Raw genomic sequence first — 19,440 nt, forward strand, 5'->3', positions numbered from 1 at the left:
AATAAAAAGGTACTTAACGTAGTGCTTGGAGGGTGAGATTTGCTTTGAGGGGAGAAACAGACTCAGCTTCAACCTTCTCAGATTCTTCTGGTTACATCCCCATCTTCTCAGACTGTAACACTCCACTAGCTCCCTTCCCCAATCCATGCTTTACTGGCCTTTCCTACACTGGGAAAAATGAGACCCTCATTCACAGGCGGTGTAGTTTCACCAGCACTAGCAACAGCAGAAGCTGTAGCAATAGCACCCAAATGCTATCTACTGTACAGTCCAGCCTACACTAATATCCCCTACCATTGCTATGCCCGGTACTAGAGGAAGACGGGAGAATTTGAGAAAATTCTTAGCATGGACAGGTGTATCTTTGATTTTGGAAAAGCACATGGAGCAATGGCTAGGCTGTTCTTTTTAGGTATGTTATAAATATAAACAATTAACTAGGATTGCCCTGGCTTCCAGCAGAGTTGTGGGGGACCACTTGTTCTCAGAGGCATACCCTCTTGCTCACTCACCAGGTATGGGATAAACATCTCCCTCCTCCCAGCTGCAATGTGGTAGAGTGGGATCCAGAAGAGCTGCGTTCTACTGCTGATTGGCACTGACCTAGTGCCTTTCTAGCTCCTCCCACCCTTTGTCTGTCTGTCTTCCATAATAGGAATATCATTTATTTGGGGACAGAGACTGTATCTATGTGTTTGTACAGTATAGCAGGGCCCCGAGCTTCACTGGAGCCTCTGGGAGAAAGTTGGTGAAAACTGAGGCAAAAACCCTCTTTGCTATTGCCTACAGTGCTACCGGTATCTGTTCAGTTTGCAGAAGGGCTGCTGGTGTTTTAACCACTGTTCTCTCTTCCTGCTCAAAGCATCAGCACTTCACACGCCAGTGCAGCTGCTGGCCTGTTTACCCTCAGGTTCCTGACAGGGCTAGCAATGGTGTAGCTGGACAAATGACAGTTATAGTGGGTAGTGTTTGAGCAATTTCATTGTAGTTTTCTGCATTTCTTTATAATTAATGAATCATCAAGAAATGCAGAAAGCTATATTAGGTGTTCCAAACCTAAACCTAATGGGAGATAAGGTCCCTGGGTTTTCTTCCCACTGAGTTTCAATTTGTAACGGCACTGTAGGTTTCTGCACTGGTTGGTAAATCATTATAGTAATTGTATTATATATAGTAGGATCACAATTTAAAAGGATGTTTATTAAGAGATCAGCGCTAGAAAGGTGAACAGACATTTATAAAAGCAATTCCTGTCCAGACCACTACTCCCTATTCCAGGGGTAGGCAACCTATGGCACGTGTGCTGAAGGCGGCACGCGAGCTGATTTTCAGTGGCACACAGGGTGACCAGATGTCCCGATTTTATAGGCACAGTTCCGATATTTGGGGCTTTTTCTTACATAGGCTCCTATTACCTCCCACCCCCATCCCAATTTTTCACACTTGCTGTCTGGTCACCCTACACTCACACTGCCCTGGTCCTGGCCACCGGTCCGGGGGGTTCTGCATTTTAATTTAATTTTAAATTAAGCTTCTTAAACATCTTAAAATCCTTATTTACGTTATATACAACAGTAGTTTAGTTGTATATTATAGACTTCTAGAAAGAGACATTCTAAAAACATTAAAAGGATTACTGGCACACGAAACCTTAAATTAGAATGAATAAATGAAAACTCGGCACAGCACTTCTGAAAGGTTGCCGACCTCTGCCCTATTCCTTGAAACTGATGTAGTTTTCATACCAGGAAGAGCTACATCCATGAGGGTCAAGCCATAGGAAATGAGCCAGAGAGCAGTTAGAGTCTGGCCACATCTAGCACAAGAGTGAGAAAATTATGTATGTATTAAAATAAAGTAAAACTTCTTCATTAGTTCAATGGAAACTTTTGCCTGTCAGACAAATCATTATAGTTGCTGAGGCACACCTGATGGGGTAAATACCATGAACTACTTTAAAGAAAGGAAAAAAGGGGGGAGGGGAGGGGAGAACGATGAAAAATGCTGGCTCTTCTTTTAAAGGTCCCCTCTGTCCTAAAGTAACTGACTTGTCAGACACAGTAGAACAGGAAAGCAGCATGAAGTGAACAAGGAGCCACAAATCAGGTATTTTGATAGCATGAACAGCCGCTCACACCTGTTGACTATTCTGATTAGGCTTCCAGGGAAGTCCCTTTCCCATTGCTTAGACTCAGTGAAATGTATTGCAGAATCTGTTCCCATGTAACTGGCCCAACAGAGCAGGTTGCCTATGAAGTGAATAGTAAGCCTGCATGCCTCAAATGGAGAAGACACACTCACCAAGATATTTAAAATAGCTAAATATCCAAACTACCTCTGAAACAAGGTATCTTGTCATCAGACTGACAGATGAACATTTCAAATAGTGGTGGATGACCTTATTTGGGCAAAGAACAGCCTCCAAAGCTGTAACCATTTTGTGAATCAGTCCTTTTGGTACTTTATAATCAACCCACTTAGTACATTGCTGGACCCATAATATTGCTCCGGAGCTTGTTTTGTGTTGATCCAGAATGAACTGCCACTTCATGTGGCAATCTCAGATCAGCACTCAATTAAAGACTGTTTTAGCAGTGTCTAGAAGAGTAGTGACTAAGCAAGGGCGAGGAAGTACGGGCACAGATGCCCTATCTACATTACAAACAAGTTTAACAATGGTTATGAAACTAAACTCAATAGTTGCTCTACCACAGCACATTTCAGACTGACCTGATGAGAGGCAAGATAGTCCTGCGGTAAGCATGTAAACCTAGACTGTGGGAGAGCTGGGTTCAACTCCTGCTCCACCACAGACTAATTGTGTGAACTCTGGCAAGTCGGTCTCTCTGCACGTCAGTTCCTCCTCTGTAAAATGTGATAATAGCATTACCTTAACCTTATGACAAGGGTGTTGAGAGAATAAACATATCAGAGACTGCGAGGGGCTTAGATACTGTTATAATTAGCACCATAAGCATATAGGACAGATTGAAGAGGCTTAAGTGATGTCAGAACTGGTATCAAAATCCATCTCAGATTTAAAAGCTATGAGTTGGCTCACCCCCACAGGAGGGTCTCTGGGGAGGAAATCTGTGAGGCTCTCCAGTATGTCAGCAAAATAATAGACAATCAAGTCCCTCAAAATAAGCTATTAAGGAAACAAAGTTCTGGGAGAGATCATGGATTAGAAACTGGCTAAGGGACAGCTAGAGGAGTATGCATAATAAAACATCCCACTTTAACATGGAAAGAAGTTAACAGCAGGGTACCCTAAGGATGCCAATATCCTTGTTTAGCATTGAAACTGGAAGGAAAAATTAAAGCCAACAAAAGTAAATGCTAATTTAAAACACATGCCCTTAATTTAACCTGTGGAACTCATTGTTACAAGATATTACTAAAACCAAGAGTAGGACTGAAATAAGAATTAAATATTTACATCCAAGATAAGAACGTTGATTGTTATACAAAGCTGGATATCAGTCCTCATGCTTCAGGTCACAAACTTTGCATTAAATGCCTGGAAGAATCTGCTCCTAAAAAAGTTAGACATGTCAGAAAACAGACAGTCAAAGTAGTAAACAAAACAAAAACAAAACACGAAACACACAAAACAAAACAAATGAGAAGCAAAAAATATCTAAAACTTAAATAGAGAATAAAAATTTTAAAAGTGAGTATAGGGCCAAATCCTGTTTTCCTTATTCTGTAATTGTCCGTAAGAAGGTTTCTTGACTCATCCTCTGAAGACACTGGTTACTCTCAGAAGAATCACTGGTCTGACTTGGGATGGCAATTCCTGTATTCTGATATTTCTCCTGAGCCATTTGGGGATGGGGTGTGGGACAGAGAGTTTGCTCTATAGCAGAATGAGCCATAGCTTCCCTCCCCAAACCCAGATGATCTTCCAGGATCTGTCATAGCTATTAAATCTTCTTCAGTGGCACAGATTGTAGAGTTGCTCTACTAGGGACTTCCTGGACTTCATAAAGGGGGATTCCCTAATGCAGAGGATTCAGTGGAAAAGATGGTTACAGCTTCATGACACTTGACTTTTACTAGTTATTGCCATAGGGCTGGTAGGAGAATACATGTGCATCACACTAACTTTACTCATCCTTCCACGTACTCTCAGGAAGGGGATGATAGTATCTTGGAGACAGCAGACAATTCTCCTTCTCCATGGGAGATCTGAATGGAGACTGAGGGTGAACATCTTGGCCTAATACTAGCGCGTGGGATTTGAACCCATTACTTACAATGTTAGGCTCCATACACACCAAGTAGTGTTAGAACAGGACTGAGCTGCAACCTTAGATTTTTAAGAGTAGAAGGGGCCATTATGATTATCTAGTCTGACCTCTTGTGTTCCACAGGTCATAGAACCTCAGGAAGTAATTTTTGCATCAAAGCCAGAATTTCTGTTTAGCTGCTGTTAAAGTTAGGTTACTTTTGTTTTTATTTAGTTCTGGAGTTTAGATTGATGAGTGAGAGTGATCGAAACAGGTTACTAAGGTCTAATGCTACAAGACCTTAAAATGTTCAAAGGGCTTATAATGCTCAAATGAGCATCCATCCTTGATGGACTAGATCCTGGACACCAACTATTTGCAGCTAACATGACTAGAGAAGTGATTATATGCCATCTTTGCAGCTTCCTGTTCCTCCAGTCCCAAATAGCAATTTAGAGCTACCTCAGGACTGCTCTAAGTTGCACTAACTGCAATGATTTCAAAAAGTAGCATTATGCCATCTGCGGCTGGGTGGTGAACAAAAGCATTCTGGCTATACCCATATCCCAGTAGCTGAGGGCAAATGGCATAGAGCCAGCATAGGCAGATCTATATCATTTGTGATATCCCAGCACAAAAAGAATCTTTAGCTGGCCACTTAAAAAGACATTAAATGTGATTTTCACTAGCACAGTGGCACAACACAGACTTAACAGGGTAGAGGAGCTGACTCTAGTATCTGAAAAGAACCTTTTCATATTTTCCCAACACCGCCCTAGTGTTAAGGGTAAGTTTTCCTACCTCTTCTAAAATTTTCTCTCTCCAGGGGCTCATTTCCTCAAATTTGGCTACATAATCCTCATAATTAAATATAGAAATAGATTAGTATAATTAACGCTAAATTTAAAATAATTCTGGCATCAGTAAAACTGAACTATGATTTAAAACTAAGAAACTAGGGCATATTTTTAGTGAAACATGAGCCATTTCACTATTGCCTTCATATTTTAAGGTAGCACTTAATAAAAAGGTAAATTCAGACTGTTTAGAGCTAGAAGGTTTATATTAACATTGTTGAAGGGTTCTATGCAGCGAACTTGACATATTGGCATTTCTGTGCTTCTACTTTTAGTTTCTATTCAGTGTCAGCTAGGTTACCTGCAACTTTTAAATCCTTCTCAGCTTCCCCCTTGAGTTTGCCTTCTATGGTATAGAATATCTTGAGTAATGCTCTAAAAGCTGGAATGGCTGCTGAGTGAGAAAGAGGGCACATCCAGAGAATCTAAAGCAGAAGCCAAGAAGGTTTCCACATTTTTTTGGCTGCTTGCCTGAAGCCATTTAGGAGATCAAATTTAGAATGCTAGTAGTCACCTAAAATAAACAGCCCTCTAATTTCCAAAATTAAAATAGCCAGAACTAGTATTTTTTCATTCTGCTTTATACCCAGCAATCACAGAGCAGTTTAGTTGATAAAATGCAATTATGCTTAATTTGGAAAAGCAAAGCACTGAACAGCAATTATAACTTGACAGAGATTGAATGAAACCTACAACTACTGAATGTAACTATTGAATGAAACCAGTGATTCATCACCTAGGCCTGTGTTCATGGGAAAATCTATCAGTTTTTCTGCTGCAGCATAACTTTACCAGTAGAAACAATAGAAGAAGTTGCAGGGTAGATAGGATACAATATATACAGTTTAAAATCACATTAGTAAACATACCTGTGCCCCATCTTACACTAGCATTTCCATTATTTCTACCCCTAGTGACCTGCACTAGTGCAGAAGGATGCCTAGGAATTTCTACAATATAGATGCATCCTTAATTAATCAATTCTTGTAGCATTTTAAAATAGGAATATGTAGAAGACAGAAGCCATGAATTAAAAAGAGTTAAAGGAGAGTCAAGTTGGGAATAATCATTTGGTGATAAGTCACGACAAACAACCAGAGCCTGTTTTCAAACCATTTGGGCAATCAATCAATCAATCCTTCATTAGCTTACACCCATGAGCCAATAAAACTAATACAGATTTGTCCAACTTGCACCAATTTGTAAAAAAGCTTCTGCAAAACAGTGTCATTGAAAGCAAAATTATAGAAAAGAGTTGGACAAGTCAGACAACAGAGTAGTAATCAAAAGTAGTTAAAAATGAATAAGAGTTTGACAATAAGAAGCAAAACAAGATCTAAACTAAAATAGAGATCAAACAAATAAACAAAAGATCATAAAGTCAAATCTTCTTTCCCCCAATTCACATGCGACTACAGCTCACGTTAGTATTTCATAAAGGCCTTATCTTCATATACTTAAGTGATTCTTTTGTTCTCCATATAAACATCAGTATATTTTTGGGCTCATCAAATTCAATGCCTATGATGCAAAAATTAAAGAGGCTAATTACACTTTAATTCAAGAATGGTCCAAACACCGAAGTGCTGACTATTGGATAAAGACTGACAAGAGTTAGTTTTAACAACTGGATCACGTCATCAGATTCCACATTTTTATTATCTCATAACTCTTCAAAGATATGTAGTACTAATACAAGCAGTATCGCTATCCCTGCAAGCTTTTCTTAAAGGGTTCTTGATACCCTGAGGCCATTCCATCCTTCTCATCATCTTCTAGAACGGGGTAGGCAACCTATGGCACATGTGCCGCCTTCGGCACACGAGCTGATTTTCAGTGGCACTCACACTGCCTGAGTCCTGACCACCAGTCCGGGGGGAGGGGATCTACATTTTAATTTAATTTTAAATGAAGCTTCTTAATATTTTTAAAATCTTATTTACTTTACATACAACAACATTTTAGTTATATATTATAGACTTATAAAAAGAGACCTTCTAAAAACATTAAAATGTATGACTGGCACGTGAAACCTTAAATTAGAATGAATAAATGAAGATTCGGCACATCACTTCTGAAAGGTTGCCGAGCCCTGTTCTAGAATCACAGTATTTTTATTCTGGCCTTCACATCTCACTGATGCAAATTGGCCTGGTCAGTGGATATTTTAAAAATACATAAAAAGAAGTGCAAGACAAATCCCTCTTTACTATAGAATTCATAAGAAGGTAATTAAGGGGTCAATTTTACAAATTGTTGAGTGCACTGATTTTAGTGGAAGTGGAAGACATTCAGCTAGGTATACAGTATCTCCTGCACTACCAGGATCTGCCCCAAAATAATGGAAAGTTTTGTGTTGGAGTTTTTGGTATCCGATTGCTAAACTCCAGCACTCCAGGCTGTGTTGCACGTCTGCTGGTTAGGAACTCATGACAAGGGAGACTTCTCTGAAATTCTCTCTCTTCTTTATTCATACCAAATTGCTGATGTCCCTTACCACAGCCCCACATGATTCTTTACTGAGTCTTGGGGCTAAGTCAGGACACACAGAAGAATCAGATGGGTTGGATATAAGAGCCCATTGCTTGGTTGCAAATACTCTTCTCTAAACAGCTTATTAATCAAAAGAAAAGTCGAATGCTCACCAAGGAAATTATAAGAATAATACTTACTTTTCAGTGTTCCCAACCATTTCATTTTAAAAGACAAAATCTGACACTGTTATGGGGTAGTTACTCTTCTACAAACAAAATTTGAAATGCATTTCTTAAAAGTTGAAAACTCAGGAATGGTTTGCAGTTGACCAATAAGAATTTTTAATTTTATTTTTTACACTGTAAGGGAGCAGGATCTAGTTATTAAAACCGAGGGCTTGGAATTAACAGATCTGGGCTATATTCTGTTTGTCCCCTTAGCTATCTGGTGCATCTCAGGCAACCTATTTTACAGATGAGGAAACTCTGGCACAGAGGTTGTCACTTAACCTTCTGTGCCTGAGTGTCTCCATACACAACAAAGGAACAATTTATGTAATCCAGAGTGTTGAATCATAATGGCTACATTTTATAGCTCCTCCCTTCCAGACAAAGAGGGATGGGGGGGGGGATCATGGGAAACTTAGAAAGTATTTTAGAAAAAAATAACTACTTGTAATCAAGATTTTCCTCAGTATTTCAAATACAGTTTTGGTAAACTGGGTCAAAAGCTTTAGGTTTGGATATATAATGTAAGCCACCCAACCAATTTATTTATTTTTTTCTCCTGAGGAAGTAGATTAAAAAAAACAAAAACAGCAGCAACAACAGATTGCTCAGTTTTGTGTTTTACTATCTGCAGAAAAGAAAGCAAAACTTAGGAGTTTGGCTTAAGCGGCATTTTTTTAATAGACAGCTTCCCTTTTAATTAGGATGACTGAAGCAATGTTTTAGAGTCAGAATTCCATGACTAATTCTCTGTGATGTATGTCAGCTCAAATGACCTCCATTTCCTGAGTTCAGTCAAACATGTTACTGATCCTTCATGTACATGATCCTCCATGCACAAACAGACAGCTCTGATTGAAGACACAGAAATAGTGTTTTAAAAGCTATGCACCTAAACAGGCAAGAACTCTAAAACCCTCCTTATATGAGGCTTCTGCATCTCCAGAAGACAAATTCTCCCTTTGAAAGAATTAAGACTTTTCAAAATGAATTTAGAGCTCATGTAATTTACGCAATTGACAGCTATAGATACTAACTGGTATTTTTCCATTGAGCAGGTACATGATGGGTAGTGTCAGTTCAAGTGATGTGCATTGCTCTGCAAATATGCTTTAACCGCAGAGGTGATCACTTCCAAGAGGATGTGTGTGGGGGGAAAAGGGTGGTCCAGTCACCACAGCCATTCATTTCATGAGGTCTCGCTGAGCTTGTCAACAAAAAGCTGAACAGTAAAATGATGTTTTTATATTTATATTAGTCATTAATCTTTAGATATAAAGAGCAGCATCTGTGTGGCTCTGGAATCACTTAGTATAACGAATAGTAAAGAATTCAGACTCGATAGTATGAGGATTTAGTGAAATAGGTACGGTACTTTGACAGAATAGTATCAGCAAGATACATTGTTACAAATGTGACAAGTAACTTTCACCTTTGAAAAAGGTAGACAGGGTTTCCCACCCCATCATACAGAGAAACTGCAACCCAAAAACAGATTAGGATTTTAAGATGAAGCCTATCCAGAAGGATATGAACATGAAACCCATCTATTACCAAAATCCAGAAAGTTGAACATTAAAGGCAGCTTCAGTGGGGAAGTAGCAGAAACCACAAGAGAAATGAGGCTGATGCTAATGGAAAATAAGATAAATTAGCAGGGACAATACAACCATAAAGCTAAACTACACAGGTTAAAGTTATTTTAAACAAAATTTGATCAAGTACAAACTTTGATTTTAGTCAACATCCTCTAACTAGAAGGATTGCGGATAGCAGATTCTATTCTAACTGTCTTTTCACGTGCATATTAGCTTTTTGCTTTGGTATTTTCAGTAGTTGATTTATGCCTGAAGGTAAAATTATTTAGGAAAGTTTGAATAAAATAGTTGAGCTTTGGGAATGTTAGTGGAAGAATTCTAACCATCCCTTCTTTGGACAGACCTACAAGAAAAATGGCTGAAATGTGAATATTTTCATGGATAAAGAGTATGTGCTTGGCTAGATTTGATGGGGAAAAGTCAGTTCTGGGGATGATCCATGGACATATGTTAAGATTTTGATTAGAGTGTAATAAAGCTTCATTGCATTTGACATCACTGCACATTCTCTCTATCCAGCAAAAACAGGTTGTTGCGAGAATAATATGCAGGAGGAAGAGCATAAGAGTGTGTACGAAATATAAAATCTTCCATTAGGAATATTAAATCTGCACTGACATCAGGACAGCTGAAAAAAATTGAAGTTCATCACAACCTTCATAATTTTGGCAGCACTCTTTCCATTCTGCACTTTCATTTTAAGACATTTTTGGATCATTTTCTATTGTGAAAATACATAGTAACCCACCACAATCTAGCCCAAGCACCACTGACTTCTTAGCTTGACCTTGCACAAAGCGGTCCCCAGTCAAACAAGGGCAACCAAAATGGGAACTTACTTAAATGCAATGAAGGAAAAGTAAGTGGAGAGGGAACTTGAAAGTGCAACTGGGAACACTGAAATGTGAACATAAAAAGTAGATTTCTCCTGTTTTTAACCTCCGCTGAAAAAACTAAATACAAAAAAGACTGAATCAGTGGAAAACTGAGGCTATATACGTACAAACTACTGGAGCTTGTCTACATGGGGAAATTGATCAGTATAGCTATTATTCCAGAGTAAAGCCAACAGGATGGAGTTATACCAACATAGTTACACAAATAAATAATACCTAGCTCTATACTGCTTTTTATCAGTAGATCTCAAAGAGCTTTACAAAAAGGAGATATTATCCCCATTTTAATAGTAGGGAAATTGAGGCAGAGAGCGATTAAGTGACTTGCCCAAAGTCACTTAGCAGGCCAGTGGCACAGCCTGGAATTGAAACCAGGTCTCAAGAATCCCAGTCTCTATCTACTAGATCACACTGCTCCCCTCTAGTGGAATAATCACTTTGTAATAGCTATGCCAATCAATTTCCCTATATAGCCAAGTTGTAAAAAGTCACCAAATGTAGAAGTTAATGATCAAGAGCTTCCAAAATAGGATCCTAACTTCAGGGTGAGTTAGCCTCCTGAATAAGAGCAGCTGTCTGGTGTTGAAAATCATGGCCAAGATTCCAACAAGAATGTTAATTTCACCACATTGTAGGTATGTAACATTTAATATTCCCATTTTTCTTATCTGTCAGTGTGCAGCTTAATATTTCACTGGGCTGTCCAAGTGTGAACCACAAAATATACAGGATTGGTAGCAGTCAATTAATACTGCAGTTGGAATGCTTTTGCATTTTCTAGATTTATCATTTTAACTATATAGACTTAAGGTATATTGATGCAGGTGTTGTGTTTCAGTTTGGGTTTTTTTGCTCATAAGACAATTACATGTGCTAATAGCCTGCTTATCCTTTTGGTTCTGCTGCTGTGCTGTGTCAGTTAAGGATCAGTCCGTGCCAGAACTAACTTTTTCACAGTATCTTTAACATACCCATTAGTATTCATGCAGTAAAATAGTATTTTGAGGTATGTTCACAGCACTGTAGGGACACTAATTAATTAGTCCCCACAATACCTCCAAAAGGTACATGGGTAAGTATCATCTCCATTTTGGAGGTAGGGAAACATAGCAAAGTCAAGTGACTTGCCAAAGTCTACACAGCAAAGCAGTGGCAGAGTCAGGACTGGCACTTCGTACTCGGATTTATCCCTCCAGAGCATGCTGCCTTCCCCTGGATCAATCACTGAGCATAAAAGTAGCGTGTGTGTAGATTTTTTGTTTGCTTGACAAACTGAACCTATGTAGGATGTACTAACAAAACTCCTACCCACTTGGAAAAGTTTAATTTGGGTGTGGGGGGACATGATCCACAGTAATTTAAAGGGCCAAGGAACAAAGATTTATCATCACATGTATAAAGTCCAATCAGCTTAATTTATAGCAGCCTAGTTTATGGCAAAGTCCAAGGTGCTTGTGACGTCTATAAATCCCTTTATGAACAATGATCGCCACACTGGGAAAACTGAGTCCCTAGTGAAAGGAAATAATGCTGAAACTCCATTCTTAACCCACCCCAGTAGGGCAAGCCAGCAGTTTGAAGTTACTGTAGATACAATATGAGGGCTCGGTCACTTGCTATGTAACTGGAGGTGCTCTGACCTTAACTAGCATTTGGTTTTTAACTCAGGGTTATTTTTAAATTCATATTTGTATTAGTATCTGCATTTGGCAATCTGTGCAGTATTGATTCAGCGGCGATACCTAAAGATATTTTAAACCTGATTCTTCTAGAACACAAAGCAGGATCCATTATAGAGATTACAGCAGTTAGCAGCAGCTTTTCAGGGAGTTATGCCAAAGACACAAGACTGCAGTCCATTGTTGGCAATGCTCTCTTTAAAACGCAGCATCAGCAGGACAGACATCAGAGGCAGAGCTGGCTAGAAAAGAGATTTTCCATCCTTTGAAAAAATTGAGATTTGGAAACGTGTTCATCCTGTCTCAGGCCAAAATGAAATTGTCAGAAATTTGTGTTGCAATCAAAACATTGTTTGATTTCAAATATTTTGTTTAGATTTCAACCTTTTTTTAAATTTTTATATAAAGTCAGTTTTGGAATGAAACCATTTTGAAATGAAAAATTGAAACTTTGTTCTGAAAATGGCAAAATGAGACACTTCAACATTTTCAAAAGCTTTTTCCAATTTTTTCCTAACCAAAACCTGTACAATTTTGCAAAAAAGTTTGGTTTCGTTGAAACGGCACATTCCGACAGAAAACCGTTTCAGCTAAACCTTTCCCACCAGCTCTGAGCAGGAGGTTCACCGTTGTTAATCTGGCTAGCAGTAAAGTTCAGGAAAGCCACAGTACACTGAGCATGAACACTGCCCTGAACCAAGTCACTGCTGCAGGGCTAGGTAAAAAGTGCTTGTTTAAAAAAACAAAACAAAAAAAACCCACCACATTGTCCTAATCTTATTTTACTACATCCTGGTATAAATCTGCTACAGGAAGCATTGCAGTAATGGGCTGCTTGTGTAAGTGGTTTCCAAGTTTCAGAGTAGCAGCCGTGTTAGTCTGTATCTGCAAAAAGGTTTCCAAGCTTCGCTTTCAAGCGAAATGTTTCACATCCACATGGGGCAGTCAGACAATACGATTTTAAGGGATTGTCCTGGATTTCAGGGCAGCACTGCTGTTCCCACGTTTTATCAAAACCTGACATTGTCTGAGATAGCTGGTCAAACTAGGGGCTCACAAGCCCCAGTCCCAGTGTATTGTGTGAGCTTCGCAAAGCTGTGCCTGCAGCAGCCATCTCTCGGCTGCTCCCTCAGCAGATCAGCACGGGAGCATCACCTCTGTTTTCATCAGCAGCTGAGATATGCAACAATAGCTGCTCCCATCCATAGGTCAAAAGGAAGGGGTCCTTAGGCCTTCTGTCCAAGCCCTGCCAGTCAGTGAGCTAAAATGGGGATGTTGGTGGGGATAAGGGAGACCAAGGAGGGGTCAGGAAAAGAGAGAGAGAACAGCACACAGAGAAGGAAGATGATTGCAGAGAAAGAGGAGTAAGCAGCAGTCAGACTTGAAGCTGGGGAAATAAACAAAAAGGGAACATCTGTAGGGAAAGTTGTACAGGCAGGAGAAAGAGGCCAAAGACACTGCACACCCAGATAACACAGAAGAAATACCTCTGGGAAACAGCGTAGGTTGTTAGGGAAAAATAGGGACACTGGCATTATGGCAGTACCTTCATTATCCTATGTTGATCCTGTTTTTATTTCTATCAATACCAATTATCAGTGTTTGCTGAAATGTAGCACAAAGTATAAAACTACAGTACAACAGGGTCCCCATGCTATTCGATTCAGTTAAACAATTAGAACAGCAGAAAGATTTCAGTGAAATTGCTGTGACATAATACAACTAGAAAGGTATTTCCCCAAGTGTTAAACAATGTCCTTTTGGCACTGACAGAGGAGACTTCAGGGTGACAGAAAACAGAAGTGCTATACTTAAATCCTGTCTGGTATCATCTGCTCTTTGCTTGTAATTCAGCAGTGTAATATTGGGAGTAGATTTTCCGAGACAGTTATGCAGCAAGCCTTTCAGCTGAAATCATTACCAAGGGTATTTTTGTAGAGGAGGGTATGTGAAAGCTCAGAGCTCCATAAGATCCACTGATCTTAATTACACCAGTGTAAATCTGTGGTAGACAGACCCTGGATTTATTTATTAACATAACAGATCAGAATCTGGCCAGTGCTTTAGGTTTCTCTGTGGAGCCAAAAGTATTGGTTTTATTTATTGTAAAGTAAACAGTGGAGGAAGATTTCAGAGGGGTAGCCCTGTTACTCTGTATCAGCAAAAACAACGGGGAGTCCTTGTGGCACCTTAGAGACTAACAAATTTATTTGGGCATAAGCTTCTGTGGGCTAAAACCCACTTCATCAGTGTGGGAAGAGAGATTTTTTTCTTAAATCTTGTTAAGAGGATCAAAGTGATCCCATCAGTAGTCAATAGCTTGTAGTTAGGTGCCTGGGGTTGCAAAGTGCAGAATGCCATTTACTTAATTAAGCTCAGCCTGCAAAATACTTCTTAACCACCATTTTACACATAGGAGCTATGCTGAAGCTTTTCACCTAGTACAGCCTTGTATGATGGTCCTTTTGATCTCATCAACACTGTTCATGTGACAACATTAACAGGAAGAGCATCATCACACACAATTTATATGGGGCAGAAGTAATTTCCTAGCAATGCTAGGAAATGACACAGTCCACATTGACTTTTTGGACATGCGTGTTAAAATCAAAATAAACCACAGCAAGCCCCATGTATAAACTGTCTGTTACTTCAGCTCTTACTGTACTTCATACTAATGGATTATGATTAAGGCTACATTTATGTCACGAAGGTCATGGAATCTGTGACTTCCAAAGACCACTGTGACATTCTCTGCTTCAGCCCCAGGGACTGCAGGACTCTAGAGCTGACAGCCAGTGGGGCCCTGGCAGGGTTCCAGCACAGGAGCAACAGCAGTGACAAGCAACAGGGAATCCCCTGCAAAGGAGCGAGCAGCTAGGGGGTGTCCTCTTCTCTTTGGGAAATATGATCACCCTGCAGCTCCCAGCTGCCATGGGCAGAGGTTTAACCCCACACAGCTCCCAGCCACCACAGTGCTGGGGGAAACCATGGAGCCACAGCAGCAAAAGTCAGGTCATGGCTTCTGTGAATTTTTGTTCATTACTAAAAATAACTATAAATTAAAGGCTAAGATTTTTGTCATGATCCACTACTGGGCTTTTGCATGGGGCAAGGTTTAACAGTAATTCTGGGATAAAAACTGCACCATCTCATCATATTCGTTTTACTTAGCAAAGTCAGTGTAAAGTTCTAATTGAAGAATAGAATTTGGTAGCTCCACACACCCTGCCATTCAGTCCAGCAGCTCTATTAACCCAGGGATTATAGTATACACTGTTCTACTTAAACATGCTAATTATGGGTTACATTGTAGTACCTCCCCCAATTCATTTAGAGGGATTTTCCATGCAGAGGAGGATTTAGGTGCCTCTATGGCATCATGCCCTACCCTCTTCCCAGACCCTGTAGAGGGTTCTCCTCAAGCTGGGGTCTGCACAGGGAAGGGAGTGGAGGAGTAAGAAGGGGCTGGAGTATCCAGCATTCTGCACTCTCACAGCTGTATGGAATTTACTCAAGGTGGTAATACAGACTCAGGCTTATGACCTTTTATATGGATTCCCCCACACCCTTGGAGGCCTCAACAGCAGGGCAGTCACAGCCTGGTTGGGTTACTGACAACAGATCCAGTGCAGCCGGGGTGTCACGAATCCAGGAGGGGCCAGGGCACACGTTACACGGCTTTTGCTGGAAGGAGGAAACCTCTGCCACCCCATACAATATTTTTGTAAAATTAACTCTGGCTAAAAGTATCAAATTATCCAAATTACTTGGTTTCAATTTCTGGACAAACCCACTAAACACTCAGAGATAAACCACCAACTTCTAAATTACCACTCTGTTCCCAGATTAGCATTTGTAACACTGTCACATGTCCAGTAGCCCACAATTTACACAGAGTGAAACCAATTTTTAGCCCCTGCTTCCATTTCAAACTTGGAGGTAACAAAGCTGTGGCAGACAAACGTGTTGCTGCAGGACCACGCTGTACCTTTTTATGAGCTGTGCTACATTTCATGCAGAGATTCAACAGATTACTTAAAAGTTAAGCCACCTACACTGCTGATTTCTTTTAAACAACCTAGTGGAGCTGATGTGGGTGTGAAGAAAAAAAACCCACCTGCTGTTATTTTTGGGCTGCAGCAAGTTTGCTTAGTATCTGACCTATTTAAAAAAAGATCCATCAGCCTAAAGGGAACTTGAGAATTATACAAGATACAGTACACACAGTCTTAACACTCAGATGTAAACAAATTCCACATAGTCTTGCAATGTCCACTCACTATTTGAGGCATATGGTTACAAATTAGACACAGTAAAAGGAATTTGGATTTTGTGTATTAGATATTTTAACTTCACAGTCTAACTTTTCAAAAAGCGTTTGTCTAAATTTAGTTTTTAAAAGATCTAGCCTTTACCTGAATGAAGTCAGAGTAACTTCAAATAGTCAAAATGTATTCAAATTGAGTCAACAGGTCTGTTCAGTTTAAGGCTTACAGAAGTAGGGCTGAGACTCTTAAGAAAAACAAAAACAGAGAATGGATGCGTCTCTAGTATTGATTTGACAAGACAATACTAAAGAAACGTAAGAAAAATATTGAATCCAATTACTAGAAAAAAGCAAAAAAAAATTGTTCAGACTGTTTTAGGGAAGTCACTAGTTTACTTGGGACATACATTTAACTTTTTTTTTTAATTATAAAATTTTAAATTAAAAAGGGGCTCTTTTTAAAATGGAGCAAAATATGGAATTTCACAGAACACAATTGCATAAGCACACTTCAGTGGCTAGCATTAAAAATATTTTAAGAAAATGATAGCAAATATTTGATATATCTGGAGAATTTCCATTCAGCTTTTAGCCTAATGGGGCTTTATCTTAAAATAAATAAATAAAAATTAAAAAAATCCAAGACCCAAATGCTAAGCTACATATTACTTTAAACAAATTTCAATGAATTTTAAAGTGCTCAGTACTTCTGTTGCAGGAAAATTTTTGTTCAGGTGAATAAATTTCACTTCAGCATCATATAGAAGTTCATTCTCTGGGTTTATTCTTCTGCATCTGTCACTTAGCCTACTGTGAACAGCATTATTCAATACTTGCACAGCGGGCGGCAAATTTTTTTTTTCCAAATTTGGTAAATCTTGCACTAGATTTTAGCACCAGGCTGCACGGAAATTGCAGGATGGATCTTTTTAGTCAGGCCAACTGAGCCAGCTTCTTCAGTTTCCCACATGTAGATTCCAAGTTGAGCTTTGGCTGGAATATTGTTTGCAAAGGCTGGTATGCGAGAATACATCTGATCCTCTTGAAAGGTTTAAAAACACCAAGTTCTGCTTCCTGGAATTGTGCATTTGGCAAATGAAATGACTTTTCTGCTTGATGTAGTCATGCAACTCTAAACAAAACTTGCCAGGGGTTGGGTTGGTTTTTTTTTGTATGTATGTGGAAACACTTTATGGCTAAATTCAATATAAAGTTGCAAAATTCAAGTACCGTCATGCACAATGTTGAGCTTTCACCTGCTCTGCTTTATTCATGGACCATTTGCATTATTGTAGGTGTATGCCAGGCTACCTCTTTAACGTCACATGGGCAAAAGCTACAATAGGCAAAAATCAAAGAGATAGAGCCCTTCACGTGTGGCACATGGAGGACAACAGTAAGAAACCAAGCCATCCACCTGGAGTGGGAACCAATACTGAGGATTTACCAGGAGATTGGAAGGACTGCTAATTACATCTGCCTGTACTTACAGAAGGAAATGGAAATGCTACAAGGCCATCTTAATTTTAAAATGGCCTAACAATTTCAGAAGCGCTGTGTAAGTCACATGCACTCAACTCTGTGTGAAGATTGGTGCCTTATCCAGGCCAGGCAGAAGATACCATTAAACGGTGCACACATCAGGCTTTTTGGGAGGGAGTGTGCACACACGCTGTTCCTGGAGATGCATTGCAATGCTAGGTCATTGCATGGGGGTGGAGGAGGGAAAGGGGAGCGGGAAAATAGAGCAGGCTCCTACTCCACGTCCCAATTTCAAAATTCTACTTAGTTTAGGCCCTCTTCCCAGGGGACCATTTCAGATGTTGCGGAAGAACAGATACTACATTTATCTTAAATCACTTCTCTAACTTTTGGCTATTTCAGGTTCTCTGTATTCATACACAGCACCATCACAAATCCAAAGCAAAACACTGGTTCAAGTATCACTGCCCCCCACCCCCAGTGGAGACTGACTATCTGCTGGGGGAGGGGAGGGGCAGGGAATCACATTTTGAGTGAAGTCTATGAAAATAGTACCAGCCTTAGTTAGCATGCTTATACCTGTGTATTTCTGGTCTCATGTGCTTTCATGAGAAGTTTTGCAGATAGCAAGAAATTACTCACCTATTCTTGGCATTACTCATAGCAAGCGAGTGCTCCCTTTACATGTCCAGAAAGGCAGGTAGAAACAGCCCTTGACATACTATTACAGACTGGAAAAGATATTTTATTTGAACTTGTCTGTTCATAAAAACATGTTATTTTAAAACTTCCCTATAGTTAACTGCTGCAATGCTACAGCCCAAAAGCTCTACACCACATTCTGGATGACGTGCAATAGGATCAAGAGGAACTGTGTGAGCAGACAGTAGACGACCACTACACAAAGTCAGCCTTAAATGCAGCGCTAGAAAACTCCACGCACACAAGCCTGTGAAGAAGAAAGGGGCAAGGGGAGGAGAAGAGTGTTTAACCTAGAAGCCAAGCAGTCTACCTCATCTCCCAAGATGGGGACGTTAAATAAACTGCTTTGACATGCAGTTATACAATGTGCAGAAACACTTTCCTTTCTTCATACGCAGCTATCCTCTTGCACCATTTTGGGGTAGCCGGAATTGGACCTTGCAAGAGTCTCTGCTCAGTGTTGCGTCTTAGTTTGCATATTAAGATTCTATGGCTCGTGGTCAACAGTTTGTTGGGGAAAATTTCTTTCGAATATTAAGTATTTTATAATCTCAGCAAAAAAATACACACAGTCTCTGTTCAAAAATTAAAAATGTAAGGTAAGAGGAAGCAGCTTTGATCTCTCACCCATACCCCACCCTCTTTGCTAATAGGCGATTCTAGCTTTGTAAAAGCCAATCCCATAAATTTCCATCTAATGTAGTTATCTGTGGATGAAACAAGTACTAGAATTCCAAACCAAATGGAGGTTGAGACACATTGAGAGAGTAATCTAAAATAGTTTGAAAAGATCTGCACTTAGCTATTTACCCATTAAAGCATCTCTATTTAAATCAATGCTACTTTAAGTTATTCTTTACTACATTTTTTTTATCATTAAGAATTTGTTAATGGGAAGTGTGTCTATAAATGACTTAGTGATTTCAGTTTGGAAAAAACTGACTCTTGGCATCATATTTAAGTCTAGCTGAAATTTTTAAAAACAATTAAAAAAACCACACACTTTCCTTAAAACAAACACA

Source organism: Gopherus flavomarginatus, chromosome 6, assembly GCF_025201925.1.
Source record: "Gopherus flavomarginatus isolate rGopFla2 chromosome 6, rGopFla2.mat.asm, whole genome shotgun sequence".
In the NCBI taxonomy this organism is placed as follows: Eukaryota; Metazoa; Chordata; order Testudines; family Testudinidae; genus Gopherus; species Gopherus flavomarginatus.